Below are 19,409 nucleotides of genomic sequence, written 5' to 3' on the forward strand. Positions count from 1 at the left end.
GACCCAGACCCACCAAAGGGACTGGACCCCCTGGAACGGGGGCCCGGAGAAGTCCATGATGCCAGCATCAAGACCTCACCAGTTGGGCACTTAGTGACCCCGCCCCCCACATCGCCAGCGTATTCGGACAAAGGCCCCTCAGCCGAGCGGGCCCTGTCCCCCCAATAGTACACCGCCTGGCACACTGACCCTGCAGAACAGGCAGTCAGCATGGCCGTAAGCACACAAAAAAGGTTAACCAACAGAAGCAGGCAGCGCACCGGGGAAAAACCAGGCAACAGGCTGTTAACCCTAGCCTGGAGACTGCGGACGAGACAGGCGCCAGAGGGGACAGCTGAACACAGCCGCCCCGGCGGAAGGGGCGTAAGCTGGCGTTGTTGCATGACCAAGCCTCCATTTAAAAAGCCCCCACCCAGAGGGGTTGAGGCAGAGAAGGCTGACATGATTGGCAGACGTCATGAACGTGCAGGGGCACCCTCAACCGGTGAACCCGGGAGTTGACACTGCTCCAACACACCAGGGAATCAACCACCTTGGTGTTACCCAATGCGGTGGTTGTCCCTATAACCCCTCAAGAAAAAAACTCCAAAACACACCTGCGGGTATACACCGGCTATACCGCAGTACAAGTGTTTCAGTTTTCAAAAAAGGGTTAACCCAGGCCTACGGGTCGACGAAACATGACTTCGGACCGGGCCCGGCGATACGGGAAGCACAGGGTCACCAGAGGAGGTCAAAGACCACCCCAACAGGCCCCTCTTCGCCATGCGTGAGAGAGGAGCGAAAAAGAATGGAGAACCAGCCCCAAGCACACCGTACTTGGTATTCCCAGGCGGTCTCCCAACCAAGTACTAACCAGGACCAGCCTGTGTAGCGGCCGAGATCTGACGAGATCGAGCGTGTACAGGTTGGCATGGCCGTAAGCCATTACGACAGTGCTGAGTAAAAGATTTACCCAACCAGGGTCACCATAGCGCTTAACCCTGTGACACCCGGACCGACCTGGCATTTTTCCCCCTGAAAAAAGCCCAAGTCCCTCAGGGTACCAGAACAGCAGATCTGCATCCCCGGCGGACAACGGGTTCAACTGATCCGGACCAGCGTGACCAGAACCAGTCCCGTGCCCTAACCACGCCGACATGCCTACTCCAGGAGAAGGGGCAGATATGCGTGTTGATCTTAAACATGAAAAGAAGGCGCCACCCAGACGTTCGGGCGAACCGCGCCCGGTGGCCCACCCCCAGGGCGTGAGACCCCTCTACATATGTTCAGATCCATTCCGTCATCATCCCCCAGATATGAACGAGAATCCGTCGATAACCAAACCAGGTCGTCGGATTTGGTCGTCGGAAGAGGAAAAACCTCCATCCCAGTTGCTTTATAAAAACGCCGTTTTAACCTCAAACAACCAAGGCGTGCCAGTCAGTCGCCTGTTTACAGAACACCCCGAGCTAGCACTATACGTGCATCGGGACACACCCACATCAATGAACAGGCTATTTAGACCTGTCATTGAATCCCCAAGGCGCCCAGGGGAATGACAAGAGGGGTGTGATACTTCCTAACTCCAACTCTTTTTAGTAGAAAAGAAGGAAGCACCAACAGTATGTATCCCAGTCTACACAGCCTGGGGTAAACATTTTTCACATTTTTACATCCCACCACCCTCCCATAGGAAGGAGACGGGAATCACATTTTTACATCCCACCACCCTCCCATAGGAAGGAGACGGGAATCCCCAGAGAGACTTCCCACGCGAGCTGTACAGATTGAAAAGAATATATTGCACCTTGAGCCATGTAAAAAATTGGTTTTAGGGCTCTCCGGGGAGGAGGCACTGAACCCATACACACTCAATAATCGAATTGAATCGAATACATACACAATAGAGTAGGACTCCTTCTAGAGGGTCCACTCACCTTGACAATCTGAGGAGGAGGCTCTGTACTCTGAAGGAGGCTCCCTCCTCACGGAAGGAGTCCCAACTCACAGAAGGCCCGAATAGGAGCTTGGTGAGGAGGAGCCCTGACCACCCCCCGAAACAGATCCATCACATGGACCTGAACAGCACACGGAAGTCCTACCAACAGAGACGCGCACGGTGACGTACTCTATGGCGGGGGAATTTCTGCTGTGCACATGCCCAATATTCCAGGCCGTGGGACCAGGAAACTCCCTCCCCCCCCCCCCTCACCCTGTAACGTGCCGAACCGCAACGTGACAGGAACCTTGAAGGACAGGTGGGTTTACCCCTGACCAACAGAAAAAAGGGGGAGGAAAGGTTACCAGTTCACCCCTTTACGACCTCACACCCATGATACGATGTAATGACAAAAAGAGAGTATGACACAGTCATAGTCAGCTCTATGAAGCGTCTGACAGCTTCACACAGCGCATGAGCTAACCTGCTATCTGATTTTTACTAAGGAAAAAACACAGAATAGAGAGGGCTCTCCAAGAGCCCCGGTACCAAACTTACACATGTGCTTCTGTGGCCAGTCCAACCCAGTTGTAGGTCACATGACACACACAACCCATCATCACCTACAAAAAATGGCAAAAACACTCTACAGAGGAACGCCGTTTTTCATAATGAGAGAATACATAATTCTCGATTAGTATCGGCCACAGGCCTTGCTAAGCACACACGAAAGCGACCAAACAATCTTTTCTTTTAGGAAAATAAAGTTTCTCCAGCAGTTTTAGCACAACCTCAGCAATCAAGCTAAGGGTTACATCGTATCCCTACCACACAGTGACACAATGTAGTGCAACAACATGTCTGAAAGGAGGATGAAGAAGTCCCCAGGGAACCGGGGGGAAACACAATCCTCCTACTTTACCCTTAATACGGCCAGTTAAAACAGGAAAACCTGTTAATATGTGAACACACTGTTCATTGTCATTACAGGCTGAGAAAAGAATCATTCTTTACTCATTTTGTCACTAAGCATACCTTTATAGGTTAGTTAACCCCCTTAGTTGTGAGTACACGGTACATATAAACACACATGATGTTTCTCAACACAACAAACCAGATCATTTTCACATCTGTAACAACAACCCGATTTGCATGGAGAAGCTAAATACCAGTGACAAGACAATTCACACATAACTCGCGTCGTATCCTAAATGTAGTGCAGCAACACTCGTTTTGGAAAACACCGTTATTTACAAAACATTTAGAAGGGAAAGCCAGAAGAAGTGTACAAGGTCTGGCCAAACCTTGCCTACCCGGAGCGTAGATCAAGCGAAGTGCAGTCTCAAGGCACCGTAGTAAACACAGCCGTACTGTGTTGTCGATCTGGGCAGCGTCGCCGCTCCATCCCGTCGCTACGGTCCCCCTTGTCGACGCAATCCTTGCCGTCCTGGCCCAGGGCAGGTTCGACGAACATCCTCTGTCAAAGATGACGTCGTAGTCAAGAGTGTTTAAAACATGTTATAATCAAAGCACGTTCAACAGAGTAGCATTAAGCTAACGGCCGCTCTAACCGTCGGTCGCTACCGCCCCTGCCCGCGAGACGGCGAGCGAACGGCGCACGCGACCAGAGGGGAGACTTCGAATCCCCCCCGCCTCTCCCCGTGAGGGAGAGGGGAGTTGGGAACCGCGGCGGCGCACGAGGGGCCGGAGCCACCCCGCGCTGGGCCTCGGCCGATAGCAGCAAGCTAACGTTTCCTAGCCTAGTGATCACAGCAGGCTAGCGCCGCAGCTAACAGCTGACTGGCTAACAGTAGGCCACCACTAGCACGTAAGCTAAGCAGCTATCACCTGAACTTGTACACAATGATATAACACTCACTCAGACAGGCCGCCGTTCTGAAACCCTCCTCACTTTTTAAGAGAAAAGAGAAACAAGATGTTAACACAGTTTTACAACGGTGATTTTACCAACACCCGACGGAGCCAGCACAATACCCAAATGGCCTGTAGCTGACTTGAACACAGATCTTCCGCTACCGAACATCTATGCCCATATTTCCTCGTGAGGAATACTCTCATTTGGATATGAAAGATGGGGCTCAAGGTGACAGAGAAAACATCCACTCGTCCAGAAAACACAGGGATCACCAGTGTTAATGGTCGTGGGCCACTAGTTAAACTATAATGGGCTTCAGACCAAGGTCTTCTGTCGCCTAAGAGGCTGAACAAAGGACCCTAGTCTGGGGCCGGTTTTCATAAACATTGTCAACTAGCCCCCATAGCACTAACAGACAAGTGGAGCTTGCCAGCAAAACATAACTCACCAAACCTGGAACCCACCGCTCCTCACAACAGCGGCGCGTCCTACAGCCCAGCTGTGTCTTTACCGCAACCAGCACACAGCAAGGACTGCAGTTGGAAAAGCATGTAGCGGCGCGAACTCCCAATACGAAAACCGGTGGAGGATTTTTAGAATGATCATCATCTTCCAGACACTCCAGTACGAAGACAATATCGCCGTATTTTCTCGAAAAATAGTGAGGGAGAAAATAAAGATATGATGTCAACGTATCCTTGTTTTCCAACTCTTCTCCTACCATCACATCACTTCAAGTGGGGATCTACCGAGGCACTTCCTTGTGGTGAAAGCGAGAAAGGAGGCGAGTGGGTGGCCCCACCCCTGCTTATATGGGTAAGCTGATAGGGGTGTGGTCAGACAAATATTGGGATTAAAGGTACATTGTGGTCTTTATTCAGTGCGCGTGCACGTGTGCGAGGACAGTGCAGAGAGTGACGCCGAGCGAGAGCCATACGATACAGAACTGTGCAGGCCTGCGCAGGCCTAGCCAATCTCAAACAAGCCTTATAGTCAACTCTGAAGTGTTCGACTTTCTGACTCCTCCCCCGGCTGCAATCGTCTACTCGTGCTTGTTTTCGAGGCGAGCCGAAAGTAATCTCAAACAAGCCTTATGCCTCATTTCGGGTTTATTTTTCCCCTTCCTGATATCTGCCAACAACGTTGTCAGGTGCAGACTGCTCCGTGAGCCAACTGCGCTTGAGCAGATCAGGAGCAAACTGCACACATATGGGTGTGTCTGCGCTAGTATCTCATCCGCGCAATGTCCATAACATAAGCACGCGACTCTGACGCTTACAGACACCAACAATTTACTATAATCACCAGAGCCGCATGTGCAGCGTGTCTGCAGCCGTGTGCGTGTACATGTCAGTTTTCGAGTATATTCAGGCCTTTAGTGGATAGCTCGCAAAGACGGAGCAGATACCGCACGCTAAACTTGCACAGTTAAGAATGCAAATAGCACCACGCAATCCATTCTTTGTGGATTCCGCCCACTTTTGTTCATATTCAGATTTCCTTCTTTTTTTTTAAGAGAGTGGCCACTCTCCTTTTCCCTTTATTGAGACAGTAGAAAGGCTGAGAAGGGGACAGAATAGGGGTGACACAGGAGAGAAGTTTTTTTTTATTGAGACAGTAGGAAGGCTGAGAAGGAGACATAATATTGGAGACACAGGAGAGAAGGTTTTTTATTGAGACAGTATGAAGGCTGAGGGGGAGACAGAGTAGAGGAGACACAGGAGAGAAGGTTCTTTATTGAGACAGTAGGAAGACTAAGAGGGACACAGAATAGAGACTGGAGCTGGAGGTCTGGAGAAGGTTCTGGATGTCTCTGCGGGCTGCCAGCTGGTATACCTCTCCTCTAACTTCTTGGAGCAGCAGTTCAGGTTCCTGGATATGCACACCTGGAGGTCTGATCCTGAAGTTCAACGTGAAGAAACCAAACACTGAGCATGTGGAGTCCTCACCATACTACTTCCCCTTACTGTTGTCTCTTTATTGAGGCAGTAGGAAGACTGAGAGGGAGACAGAGACACAGGCGAGAAGGTTCTTTATTGAGACAATGGGAAGACTGAGAGGGAGACATAGTAGGAGAGACACAGGAGAGAAGGTTTTTTATTGAGACAGAATGAGGGCTGAGGGGAGACAGAATAGGGGAGACACAGGAAATAATGTTCTTTATTGAGACAATAGGAAGGCTGAGAAGGAGACATAGTAGGAGAGACACAGGAGAGAAGGTTCTTTATTGAGACAGCAGGAAGGCTGAGAAGGAGACAGAGTAGGGGAGAGAAGGTTCTTTATTGAGACAGAGTAGGGGAGACAGGGGAGAGAGGCAGTATTCAAACCTAGGCCATTAGGGGTACATGTGGTCCCACTTAACCATCTCTTGGCACTGTTTCCTTTTACATTTAAGGAATGGGATTAAATTGGTAAAAGAAACAAACACAATTTCCTCAACTGTGGTATAGGCTCAACTCGAGGAAACTTGAAGAAATAGCTGAGGAAATAGTATCTGCAACCAGAGGTCTGCTCTCTCCTCTTATGGCGTCATCTGGAAGAGTGTCATTGGGGGTCAATGCAGTGCCATTTTGAGACACAGAAACAGAGTAGAGGAGACACAGAAGAGAAGGTTCTTTATAGGAAGGCTGAGAAGGGGACAGAATAGCGGAGACACATGAGAGAAGGTTCTGTCTTGAGACAGTAGGAAGGCTGAGAAGGAGACAGAATATGGGAGACACAGGAGAGAAGGTTCTTTATTGAGACAGTAGGAAGGCTGAGAGGGACACAGAGTAGGGGAGACAGAGGAAATAATGTTCTTTATGGAGACAGTAGGAAGGCTGTGAAGAAGACAGAATAGGGGAGACACAGGAGAGAAGGTTCTTTATTGAGACAGTGGGAAGGCTGAGAGGGAGACACAGGAGAGAAGGTTCTTTATTGAGACAATAGGAAGGCTGAGAAGGAGACAGACACAGGAGAGAAGGTTCTTTATTGAGACAGCAGGAAGGCTGAGAGGGAGACAGAGTAGGGGAGATAAGGTTCTTTATTGAGACAGTAGGAAGGCTGAGGGGGGGACAGAGTAGGGGAGAGAAGGTTCTTTATTGAGACAGGGCGAGACAGGGGAGAGAGGCAGTATTCAAACCTAGGCCATTAGGGATACATGTGGTCCCACTTAACCATCTCTTGGCACTGTTTCCTTTTACATTTAAGGAATGGGATTAAATTGGTAAAAGAAACAAACACAACTTCCTGAACTGTGGTATAGGCTCAACGCGAGGAAACTTGAAGAAATAGCTGAGGAAATAGTATCTGCAACCAGAGGTCTGCTCTCTCCTCTTATGGCGTCATCTGGAAGAGTGTCTTTGGGGCTCAACGGAGTGCAATTTTGAGACACAGAAACATGTTGGTAAGTTTTATATTATCACATGTTATCAAAAACCCACCTTTTTTAATAACGCATGTTCATTACTCCTCTGATCGTGCACTTGGGACAGTGAATGTGTCATTCTGTCTGGAGTGAACAAAACCATAACCAGTGTCTCACAATGCCCTAGTCTGGATCAACAAGAGGTGATATATTATACATAAATATGATTTCACTTCATTTTAAGAAGGTGGGAAGTCCTGGGTGTAAATGGTTTCTCAGGACTGTGGCTTAAAACACTTTTAAAGGGAAATTCCACCGCAAAGCAACATTAAACTCATTCACTAGATTGAGGCATAACTTAAATTAATTCTCTCTACGTGGCCAAAGCCATCTCTGCTACGATATGGGCCCTATAGCTTAACCCTTTCACTACCACACTACAGATGTGTTAAAAAGGGCTAACCTTCTGTAGTGTTGTAGTGAAAGGGTTAACATTACACTTCAATTTGTGTGATGAATACGAAGTCAAGTAAGCCGCCTGACAGCCTTTCCTTCCAATGCTCATGCATGAGTAGGCTCAGAATAAGCTCCGCCTTCTGACCGCACTGTGAAGCTCTTGACTGGCCCCTTGGGTAGGAGTGGCAACCATTGACTGGCATTGTCTGATGCCCAGTGTAGTCCTTTTGTAAAGCAGGAAGCTGGAGCATGTGCAGTAGCTTAGGGCCATATCTCTGTAGACTAGAGCATACACAGCCTCAACAACAACAAGAAAACAACTGGCACTCTCCACTGTACAAAATCAATCATACAAAGATAATAATAATAATAATAATAATAATAATAATAATAATAATAATAATAATAATAATAATAATAATAATAATAATAATAATAATAATAATAATAATAATAATAATAATAATAATAATAATAATAATAATAATAATAATAATAATAATAATAATAATAATAATAATAATAATAATGATAATAATAATAAACTTTATTTGTATAGCACCTTTCATACAAGAATTGCAGCCCAAAGTGCTTCACGGCAGTTAATGCAGACACAAAATAGGCATAGGCATAAAATGAGCATACAATTGGCGTAATTATAGACAGGCACATAATGAGCAGAGAATTTCTATCATTAGAATCTATAATAAAAATAGATTGTAATAGATTTCTGACAACATGAAAAGCGCACTTTCACCTTTCCACCTTTATGATAGATTTCCAACATTAAAATCTATAAAAGACTATTAGGAAATGCAATTTCTTTCATTTGCATTACAATACAAATTATGGTATACAAAAGTTGAGATCAGATATGTAAAGATGGTGTAATAGAAAAAAAAGAGGTGTAATAGAGTATATCATTGCGTGTCATGAGATGCAAGTTGTTTTAATAAATAATAAATACAGGCAACAATATTTTTACCAGATTTGGCTACAAATGTTTTTCAGTTCTCTGAGAACCTTAATTGATCTTCAAATTCTTGGTTACCGAAACATTGTGGCGTATGTCCATCCTTCACTGTCATGCAGCCCATAGCTGGACAGTTTAGTATTTTTAAATGTTACAAAATCCTAAGAAAACATGAAAACATGAAAGACAGAAGTTCAGAAAAGGAAAAGAAAAAAGATAACTCCAGAGGTTCTCGCACTGGTTCTCTCCCGGGTTCCACAAATACAGATTTGACTAATTCTGAACAAAACAACAGTATTCTGACAGTACTCCTGGTGGCTTGGTGTCTGTAGACTAAACAACACAGTATTCTGACAGTACTCCTGGTGGCTTGGTGTCTGTAGACTAAACAACACAGTATTCTGACAGTACTCCTGGTGGCTTGGTGTCTATAGACTAAACAACACAGTATTCTGACAGTACTCCTGGTGGCTTGGTGTCTGTAGAGACTAAACAACACAGCATTCTGACAGTACTCCTGGTGGCTTGGTGTCTGTAGACTAAACAACACAGCATTCTGACAGTACTCCTGGTGGCTTGGTGTCTGTAGAGACTAAACAACACAGTATTCTGACAGTACTCCTGGTGGCTTGGTGTCTGTAGAGACTAAACAACACAGCATTCTGACAGTACTCCTGGTGGCTTGGTGTCTGTAGACTAAACAACACAGTATTCTGACAGTACTCCTGGTGGCTTGGTGTCTGTAGACTAAACAACACAGTATTCTGACAGTACTCCTGGTGGCTTGGTGTCTGTAGACTAAACAACACAGTATTCTGACAGTACTCCTGGTGGCTTGGTGTCTGTAGACTAAACAACACAGTATTCTGACAGTACTCCTGGTGGCTTGGTGTCTATAGACTAAACAACACAGTATTCTGACAGTACTCCTGGTGGCTTGGTGTCTGTAGACTAAACAACACAGTATTCTGACAGTACTCCTGGTGGCTTGGTGTCTGTAGAGACTAAACAACACAGTATTCTGACAGTACTCCTGGTGGCTTGGTGTCTGTAGACTAAACAACACAGTATTCTGACAGTACTCCTGGTGGCTTGGTGTCTGTAGACTAAACAACACAGCATTCTGACAGTACTCCTGGTGGCTTGGTGTCTGTAGAGTGTAGACTAAACAACACAGTATTCTGACAGTACTCCTGGTGGCTTGGTGTCTGTAGACTAAACAACACAGTATTCTGACAGTACTCCTGGTGGCTTGGTGTCTGTAGACTAAACAACACAGTATTCTGACAGTACTCCTGGTGGCTTGGTGTCTGTAGACTAAACAACACAGTATTCTGACAGTACTCCTGGTGGCTTGGTGTCTATAGACTAAACAACACAGTATTCTGACAGTACTCCTGGTGGCTTGGTGTCTGTAGACTAAACAACACAGTATTCTGACAGTACTCCTGGTGGCTTGGTGTCTGTAGAGACTAAACAACACAGTATTCTGACAGTACTCCTGGTGGCTTGGTGTCTGTAGACTAAACAACACAGTATTCTGACAGTACTCCTGGTGGCTTGGTGTCTATAGACTAAACAACACAGTATTCTGACAGTACTCCTGCAGGGCCCTATTCCCCGTACCTGGTTCAACTAAGTTGATCAAAAGTCCCATTAGCCAGATTCAATTAACCCGATGTTTGAATCCAGGCTTTCCCTGTTCCTCGAACACTGATTCAGTCTCGTTCATTCGAACCAGACTTGAGACTCAGGATAAGTGCGCACGGCCACCTCACCCGAAAAGACAGCAGGTGTCGATCGCAGAAATCCTGATTTTCTAACGGCATTAATTGATTGATTGAAAACTTTATTAACAGATTGCAGAATGGGTACAATACAGTACAGCTCAATAGCCTCGCCGACAAGTTAAATGCATAATCTATAGGCTAATTTTAAGTCCCTCATTACTCCAATCAATCAGATTATAATTATTTAAATGTGCCTGCTGGCAGTAGGCTTAATGGAATGAATAATCGAATGAGATCTTGCTAGCGAAAATAATTAGTTCAACTCTTTCAGAATAAGTAGATAAAAACAAGCCCAAAGACTATCTAATTGATACGAATTAATAGATACTTATGAGGATATCTGTACTGTATGTGCTTAGGTATCATGTACTATATAAATACATGGTTCCCAAAGTTTTCAAGGCGCGACCCCCGAAATAACGTGTCAGAGGCTTTGAGGCTATACAGTTTCACTATTAATCAGGTTTTAATCTGTTTCGGACATCATCCATACATGCATTGAATTGATTAACCTTTGGTTTATACCAGTGACACCAGTCATGTTAATCACCCTCTTGTTCATCATCAGATAACACTAACAGTGCTTGAACAGATAAATGCATTTTCTCAAATTCATTCATCAAAACGTCAAAGGCTTGCAATTGCTCATTCATTTTCTCAAGTCCAGGTCATCAAATCCGTCAAACAGCGCATCTCCTCAGACATTTTAATCCCAGTTATAATATCACAATAACGTGTGAGATTCGTCGTAATTCACATCCACAATCCACGCATAAAGACGCTTCAATTTATGCTTGAATGAAACACAATCCGGGCGCTCCGTTAAGCAAATACATCCACAGCGGAGAATATGAAACGAATCAGAGCCAAACGCCCGGTTTCATTAATTAAAAATATCCCCGCGGGATTCACATTTGCAATGCTCTGTTAAAATAACCACATAATGTGTGTCGCGACACGCGAGCGCCGTATATATGACGTGCATTATTTAGGACAAAGTAAATCCATAGACTGAATATGATTTATTATCAGCATTTTCGGTCTATTATTTTACATTTCAAAAGCCCCCTCTAGAAAAACGAAGCACAAAAACATAATTCAGAATGGTATAATGGGATCTAGACTGTGAGGAAGGGAGCTGGCATTTCTTTTTGTGAGGGCGTGGCCAGGTTATCCAGCTAACTGAACTAAACCCTGCGCTGGACCAGGTTCAAACTTTCTGATCTGTTGCCATAGTGATTTAGACAATCGCGCGTCGGGGAACCGAAAGATCTGGCTTATGTCAAGTTATCCTGAAAATTATCCGGCTAACTCAGTTAGCCAGGTACGAGGAACAGGGTGGTGGCTTGGTGTCTGTAGACTAAACAACACATTTTTTTTTTTTTATTATCTTTTTCCCCCTCCTTCTTTTTCCGATTTTTTCTCCCATCCCACTGATAGTCGTTATGCCAATTCCCAACCCCCTTCCTGGTTGTTGCGCACTTTCCCCTACTGTTGGTCCGAGAGGCCGGAGACTGTCACATGCTTTCCTCCGACGCATGTGCAGCCAGCCGGCAGCCAGCCTGGCCGCGCAGATTCTCACCGGGAGAGTGTAATGTGTGGAAGGTTGCACTACCTCTCTCCAGATCCTACCCTTGCTGAGCAGGCGCCCCGACCGAACTGTAGGGGTCGCTGTCCACAACGCCCAGGACCCACCCACGGCTCCCCTCCCCCTAACTCAGCCAAACGAGTTAGTATAGTGATCAGCCCGAGCCAAGGCAACGCTGACTCTCCGGGAGTCGAGACCGCAGCCTCTTGCATTGGTGACGAGCACAATCTCCGCTACGCCACCTGACCGCCCCAACAACACAGTATTCTGACAGTGACGGTACTCCTGGTGGCTCTGTGCTTGAATGCTTCACGCTCTCTCAGCTGCATCATGCTTCACATTTCCAACCTGTCAGCCTCCATGAGCCGTCTCAGCCACCAGGGACACTGTTGGTCTTAAGTTAACTCTTAATTGCTGGAAGTTCTCTGGGAAAAAGGCAGTCTTGAAAGAGTCATATGACATGCTTGTGTGTGTGCGCACGTGCGTGTGTGTGCATGTGTCTGTGTGTGTGTGTCTCTGTGTGTGTGTAATTTCTGCAATTTAGTTGCTTAAAATAAGTGGACAAACACTTATATACACTCACACAAATTAAACTCAAAATCTACTTTTAATATGAATTGTTTTTTTATTTTGTAGCGAGTGTTACACATTATGATGCTCTTCATGTCATCCTTGTGTTGAATTTTTTTATCTTTATTCATTGTTCTTCATCCTTTGCATTTGCCAGCATTTCACTGTATGCCCTGGTATGTATGTGACAAATAAACCTCTTGATTCTGATTCTTAAGCATTTTGAAATGGACAGACCACAAGACAGGACAGACGTTTTCATTGTATTGCATCTGGTTGAGGTTCCCTCGAGCACAGCGTATAGGAACGTGAGGTCAGGTGACGTCGCTAAGCTGCCATCTGTAGAGGGTCACTCTGGGGGACGCTGTGTGTTGCTGACAGGTGGATTTCTGGAATTAAAGATGGTTTGGAACGTCTTGCTATGTGAAAACACCACAACCGTCGCAGGAGAAAACTTCCACCCTTCTTCTTCTTTTCTTCTTCATCCCTACTTCCTACATTTAGCTGTTTTAGCGATTTGTCAATACAAATGTTCGTGTTTTTGTTACTCACCCAATGTTCTGGGATTTTAAAACAATAAAGCCATAACAATTGTGTAAAACTACTTAATATATGTTAACTTTATCTCAATTACGAGCAAACTACACAGCATATTGGGTTAATATTTGGCATTTACCTCTGCTAGATCCCATTTATCAATACAAGAGCTATTTGTTTTTTGTGATGTCTGTAAAAAAGAAAAGAAAAAAAAGCACTAAATGAAAATGGGTTATTTTATATGTATGTTCTTCACATAAAATGAGCCAAGGCCAATGAGTCTCATTTATCTTTTAGTTAACATTGAAAAGGGGTCCCACAGACCAGAACACCACACAAGGGTTAAAAGAGGTAAGCAAATACTGGTAATTGTCTCTGTGTCTGTGTTTGGTCTGTGTCTATTGTTCATACAGTTTAAAAAATAGAAAATACATATTGTTGACTTCCATAACAGATTCTCATCACGTCTACAGTAGCCTATGAGGGACGAACACCAGTTTCCAAAACAAATATTGTTATCTAAAGCATATTCAGATGTATTTGATTAAAGGTGCTGTAAGTGGTATTATCTTGTTAAAATAAATGTTAAATAGCTCTACATTCTGACAGCCATCACTGGTCAGTCCGGTCAGTAACATGGGTCTCCCAGTCCCTCCACTCTGCAGTAAACACAAAATACATTTCTAGTATCCCATTCCCACTTGGAAGATAGAACCATAGATATTTGTTACTTATTTCAAGAAATCTTGCCAAGCCAAATTTGCTTACTGCACTGGCAGATTATTGTAATTGTTTCAATTGTTTTCCACAATTTTTGCTGTGTGGATCTCTCTCTCTCTCTCTCTCTCTCTCCTCTCTCTCTCTCTCTCTCTCTCTCTCTCTCTCTCTCTCTCTCTCTCTCTCTCTCTCTCTCTCTCTCTCTCTCTCTCTCTCTCTCCTGATTGGATAAAGTGGGAACAGGATACCAGGAAATGCATTCTCTGTTTACTGCAGTGTAGGAGGGACTGGGAGACCCATGTCAAAATAATAGCTCTACATTCCAACAGCCGTGACTGATACAGAGATGTTTAGTCATGGCAGACCTAAACATCTCTGTATCAGTCATGGCTGTTGGAATGTAGAGCTATTATTTTAACAAAACAAAAACCACTTACAGCACCTTTAAGTCCAAAAGTAAACTGGAAGTGATTGATCACGTTGAACCACCTGAAATCTCTACATTGAAAGCGTTAGGGATCCTAAAAAGATGAGAGGACTTGCTCCTCACATGCGGTGCGTTCCTTTCTCTCCGTCCTCCTTGCCGAGGTGACCCTTGCTCCTGTGAGATGTTTTTGTCCTATGCGAAGCTTCACAGCTGAATGGACTGTGGCAGGGCGAGGTGAGTTCAGTTGACCCCGGGGTCACGGAGAGACAATGGGAACCAGGCTTCTATGGGAAGAACAAAACAGAACCCCCAGGCTCTTGGCCCCTGTTGTGGGAGGAGTCAGCCTGCGGCCAGCCATTTTAGAGAGAAAAGGGACATAAGTTCTGACTCGGCTGCAGGCTCGAGTGTCTCCACGAGTAATCAAAGCGGGCGCACACATGTCCCCCAGGTACGCCTCTCTCTCGCTTCCGTCCCTAGACGCCGAAGGAAAACCACACCCCGCTGTTGTGCCGTTCCGCCACTCATCCTTAAAGTATTTAGCCCATAGCACTATCCTTCTTAAAAATAAAGAGACATTACGCCACTTTTTTCAACACAGATTAACTCCCTTTAATTCAGTCGGAAGCAGCTTCCCTCTTGTCTGTGGTGTTGGAAGCAAGAAAGGGGGCTGGGTTTTTTCCTGAGGGCAGCAGCCATGAGCATTATGTGGCCCCGTGGGAAGATGTGAGGTCTTCCCCTGCCCCCACCCCCACGCACGAGAGAGAGGAACTACCCCGCCAGGTCTTCCCCTGCCCCCACCCCCACGCACGAGAGAGAGGAACTACCCCGCCAGGTCTTCCCCTGCCCCCACCCCCACGCACGAGAGAGAGGAACTACCCCGCCAGGTCTTCCCCTGCCCCCACCCCCACGCACCAGAGAGAGGAACTACCCCGCCAGGTCTTCCCCTGCCCCCACCCCCACGCACCAGAGAGAGGAACTACCCCGCCAGGTCTTCCCCTGCCCCCACCCCCACGCACCAGAGAGAGGAACTACCCCGCCAGGTCTTCCCCTGCCCCCACCCCCACGCACCAGAGAGAGGAACTACCCCGCCAGGTCTTCCCCTGCCCCCACCCCCACTGGCTGTGTGCAGGGTGGGGGGTTGGGAGTCACGGCTGAGTGCCTCCACTCAGAGGCATAAAGACTGTGTCCGGAGGAGCTGCAGCAGAGACATGGTGCTATTGAGGCCGCGGTAATAGTCGTCATTCTGTTATCGAACGACTCAGAGGAATTTAATTGATTGAATTGTTCAATCAATGTCTGAAATTAAAAGAAAAATACTAACCTTGGTACTGTCTTTTACTTTGCTACTAAATAATCTTCCTTACCTATATTACTATATATATTATGTCTTTACTATGCACTCAAGATCGTAGCACTCAAGTTTCAACACTGTTTGACAAACATTGTTACTCATCTGATAGAGTTGCGCCCTTCCTGCTGACTTGTTGTACAGAACTCGTAAGTCGCTTTGGATAAAAGTATCAGCTAAATGTAAATGTGATGTAGATGAATCAGGTGGAAGAGAGAGAGAGAGAGAACTCCATCTGAAATCAAACACACCTCTTATTAGATTAGATTAGATTCAAATGTATTGTAATTATACAGCACAAGTACAGTACAACAAAAATAAGTTTGGCATCCAACCAGAGTGCAAATGTATAACAGTAAAGTGCAACAATAATATACAATGTACAGGTTATTTTCTATCAAACAACGACCTTGTGTCTTGACCGGCAATGAGGTTTTGACAAGAACAGGGTGACGTCAAATGATTGGCGATATTGAACATATATTGATAAACTGCTGTAGATGTGATGCTTCAATTCCTTCTCCTCTCTGAAATGATACTGTAAATTAAGATGAATACTTTAAAGGCCCAACCGGTGATCCAAATATAATCAAACGGGCACCAATAAATAAAACAACAATCATGTTTTCATTCTCCTGTTTTCATTCTCCTGTTTATTGACTAAGCTCTTGATGAAAAGGACCAATAGGTCTACTATGCTATACAACAGGTATAGGTATAGGTTTTAAAATGTGCTGTATTTCATGGCTGTAAAAGGCTTGTTTACAATTGTAAAACATTCCAAAGATTGTTTTTTTACAATGGGTTGAGAAAGTAGTAATTGTCTTCCACAATAGGATAATGTGAGTATATCCCACATTCGTATGATAAAAAAAACTAAGAAAAAACAAGGATTGTGGCTTTACCAATGTCTTATTATAATTCAACAGCAACAGATCTGTAAATGTAAAAGTACAGTACTTAGATTTCTAGTTCCCTCTACTGGCCGGCTACAATACTGTAACCTCACTAACTTGCACAGTTGGCAAAACAACACAGATTTTTTTAATCAACCTTAAGCGGTCATGTTATCCTCAGATTGCGGAGTAGATCCTTCCAATAACCATTATGTTGTGGAAAATAAGAGCGGGATTAAAGGGGCAATACTATGTACCTTTTCAACAATCTAATACAATTTACTTGCATCTATGGAACATGTTCATTTTTGTGTGTGCAAAAAATCTAGTCTAAATCTAATTTAAATTATTTCCCAGCACCTCTTTCTTCCCTTGTATTAAACAAGGCGTTTCTGTTTTTATTTATTATTCATTATTGCCTTCCCTGACCTAGCTAGCTACCCCCCTCCAAAAGTTAAACACTTTTACATACTGGACAGTACATTATAGTAGGCAGTGTTCCTGGCAAAAAATATAAAGAAATTAATTGATTAATTTGTTGATTAAATAATCATTGCTTGTGTTCCTCCTATGACATCACAGCCGGCAATAATGCTGAACAGCTTGTTAATCCGATGACTTCGAACCCTGTGGCAAGGAGTATCTATGTAATTTCTCCCCAGTGCATAACATTTCGAACAAATCCATATAGAGTCTAGTCAAAACCCATTTTCTATATTATGTTCCCAGTTGCGACGAGAGGATTCAGAACACTGAACGCAGCAGAGAAGAACTGCTTTGGTGATGAAAACAGGTGTAGGCCTTGGCCTCCATGGTTTGTTTTCACCTTGCCTGTACACTCCAAGACGAGCGATGCTGAACGAGGGCAGGAACTCGATGTATCAACATCTGAAAAAAGATGCCATATTTCTTTTGGTCAAAATAACATTCCACTCACACCTACTCAGGGACACAGATTAATTGCTAGTGCCTGAAGAAATGTCCACAGCAGTGGGATTCACTGATTATCGGTATATTGTAGTAAATCTGACCTTGTCTTTCATTTAAGATAAGATAGGATAAGATAAGATATAAAAATATGAGATCAAATAAACAGTGTAAACGATATAATTAACTCTGAATATAAAAATTTTAAATATGAGAAAAATAAACAGTGTAAACAAAGGTGCAGGTGAGGGTTTGTAAGTGGTTATACGTTCAAATAAGAATTTGAATCTGAATATATACTATGACTAAGAGTAAAAGTAAACAGTATACACAAGGTACAAGGTACCGTAACTGGCATGATATACGTCATACGTTATAGTTTCACTTATGTCTCTGGGATGAACATGTTGGTTCATTGAAGTGATTTCTTGCCTACCAGAGCCACGTTTTCCCTCTGTTTGTGACTTCTAGGAATGTCTGAGTTATGACTTCTGGGAAACGACAAAATATTCCAACTGGGTCACTATTAAAACCTAGCAGGTTAGGGAGATGGGAGGTCTCTGTTCACAATGTGTCACCGTTAAAACCAGACTATTATCTTTGAAAGTCACAGGAAATCACTGATGGTTCTGAACCACTGTCATTCCATTGTAAAGTGCTTTTAGTACTTGTTCTAGAAAAGAACTAGCCTAGAAATTCAGACGTTATCTTGAACTCAATTTGTTGCAGCTATTTTTAGCTATTGTTACTATACAATACAAGGTAAAAGACAGTGCATTCTGCGTGACAACATACTGTAAATAAATGGTCCTTTTTTTATACATGTATTCACTTGCAGAGCAGTTCGACAGCAGACATGCGATACGGAGCATTTTAGGTAATGTATATATTTGGAACAATGGCCCATATTTATACATTCACCTCCATTCCCGAAGGACCCAGAGAAACAAGGTTTCCACATGAGCATGGTAAGTGGGTGTAGTGGGCCTCAGGTTGCATCTTCTCAGAGGATACAAGATGAATTGCTTCTTTCCTGCAACTTCCTGGAATCCATTCTGGTGCATGTATTGTATACCAAAATGTACGCCCTGGATTCTATATTCTATTTGGTCGACAAGGGTTCCACTCTAATTGATCAGTAGCCTATAGATCCCTGACTTTGACATGCCCCCACATCACAAATATTTGTTGCACATATTTGTTGAAAACAAATTGTGTTTATTAACATGGAAATCAATATCTGTATAGTATATAAAGTATAGTAGTATTATCATAGTATTATAGGGTAGATATTAAAGAAAGACATAACAACATAGAACACAAAAACCTAGTCCGTGCAGAAACCATAATGTGCCAATATTCAGTTGCATTACTGTAATAAGCATGAGTGTAAATTAATAGTTTGTCAGGGAAAATGCAATAATATTAGTGTCAGGCCTTATTTTTTTAAATGACAGTGTCAACATAAATATTTTCTATAACCTTTTCTCATTAAAAAAATATTTAGTATATTTGATTATGATTACTTTTGCAAAGCTGCTTTACACCATTTGTGGTGTAAGCAAAGAAAATCATAACAATATGTAATAATAACCTAAACTATACCAGTCACTGCCGGTATACTCAACCTTATTTAACACCCTCATGTATCATCTTTAACCCTTGCTTATTATTCAAGTTTGCATGGTAAAAACATCACTGACAAAACCAGTATTTAAAACAAATGCAGTCGTTTACAGTTCTCTGTTGTATTCCTGAATGCCTGCTGGTTGTGACACCGATTAAGATATCTGTGATTTAATTAGAACCTCCCATGTTCGATTCAGTTAATTAGGTTATATGGGCAAATAGATAGATAGATGATACTTTATTGTCAGAACAAGTCTAATAAAATAAATGTTTCTTGCATCAGAGCAGCTCCATTTGCGACATCACAGAAAAAACATAAATTAAGACTAGACACATAACATAACATTACAATCCCAGAAGACAATATTCAGGGGCCTTCAATTTATATTAAGCTCCATATTTAATTTC

Source organism: Notolepis coatsorum, assembly GCF_963971535.1.
Source record: "Notolepis coatsorum genome assembly, chromosome: 1".
Classification (NCBI taxonomy): domain Eukaryota; kingdom Metazoa; phylum Chordata; class Actinopteri; order Aulopiformes; family Paralepididae; genus Notolepis; species Notolepis coatsorum.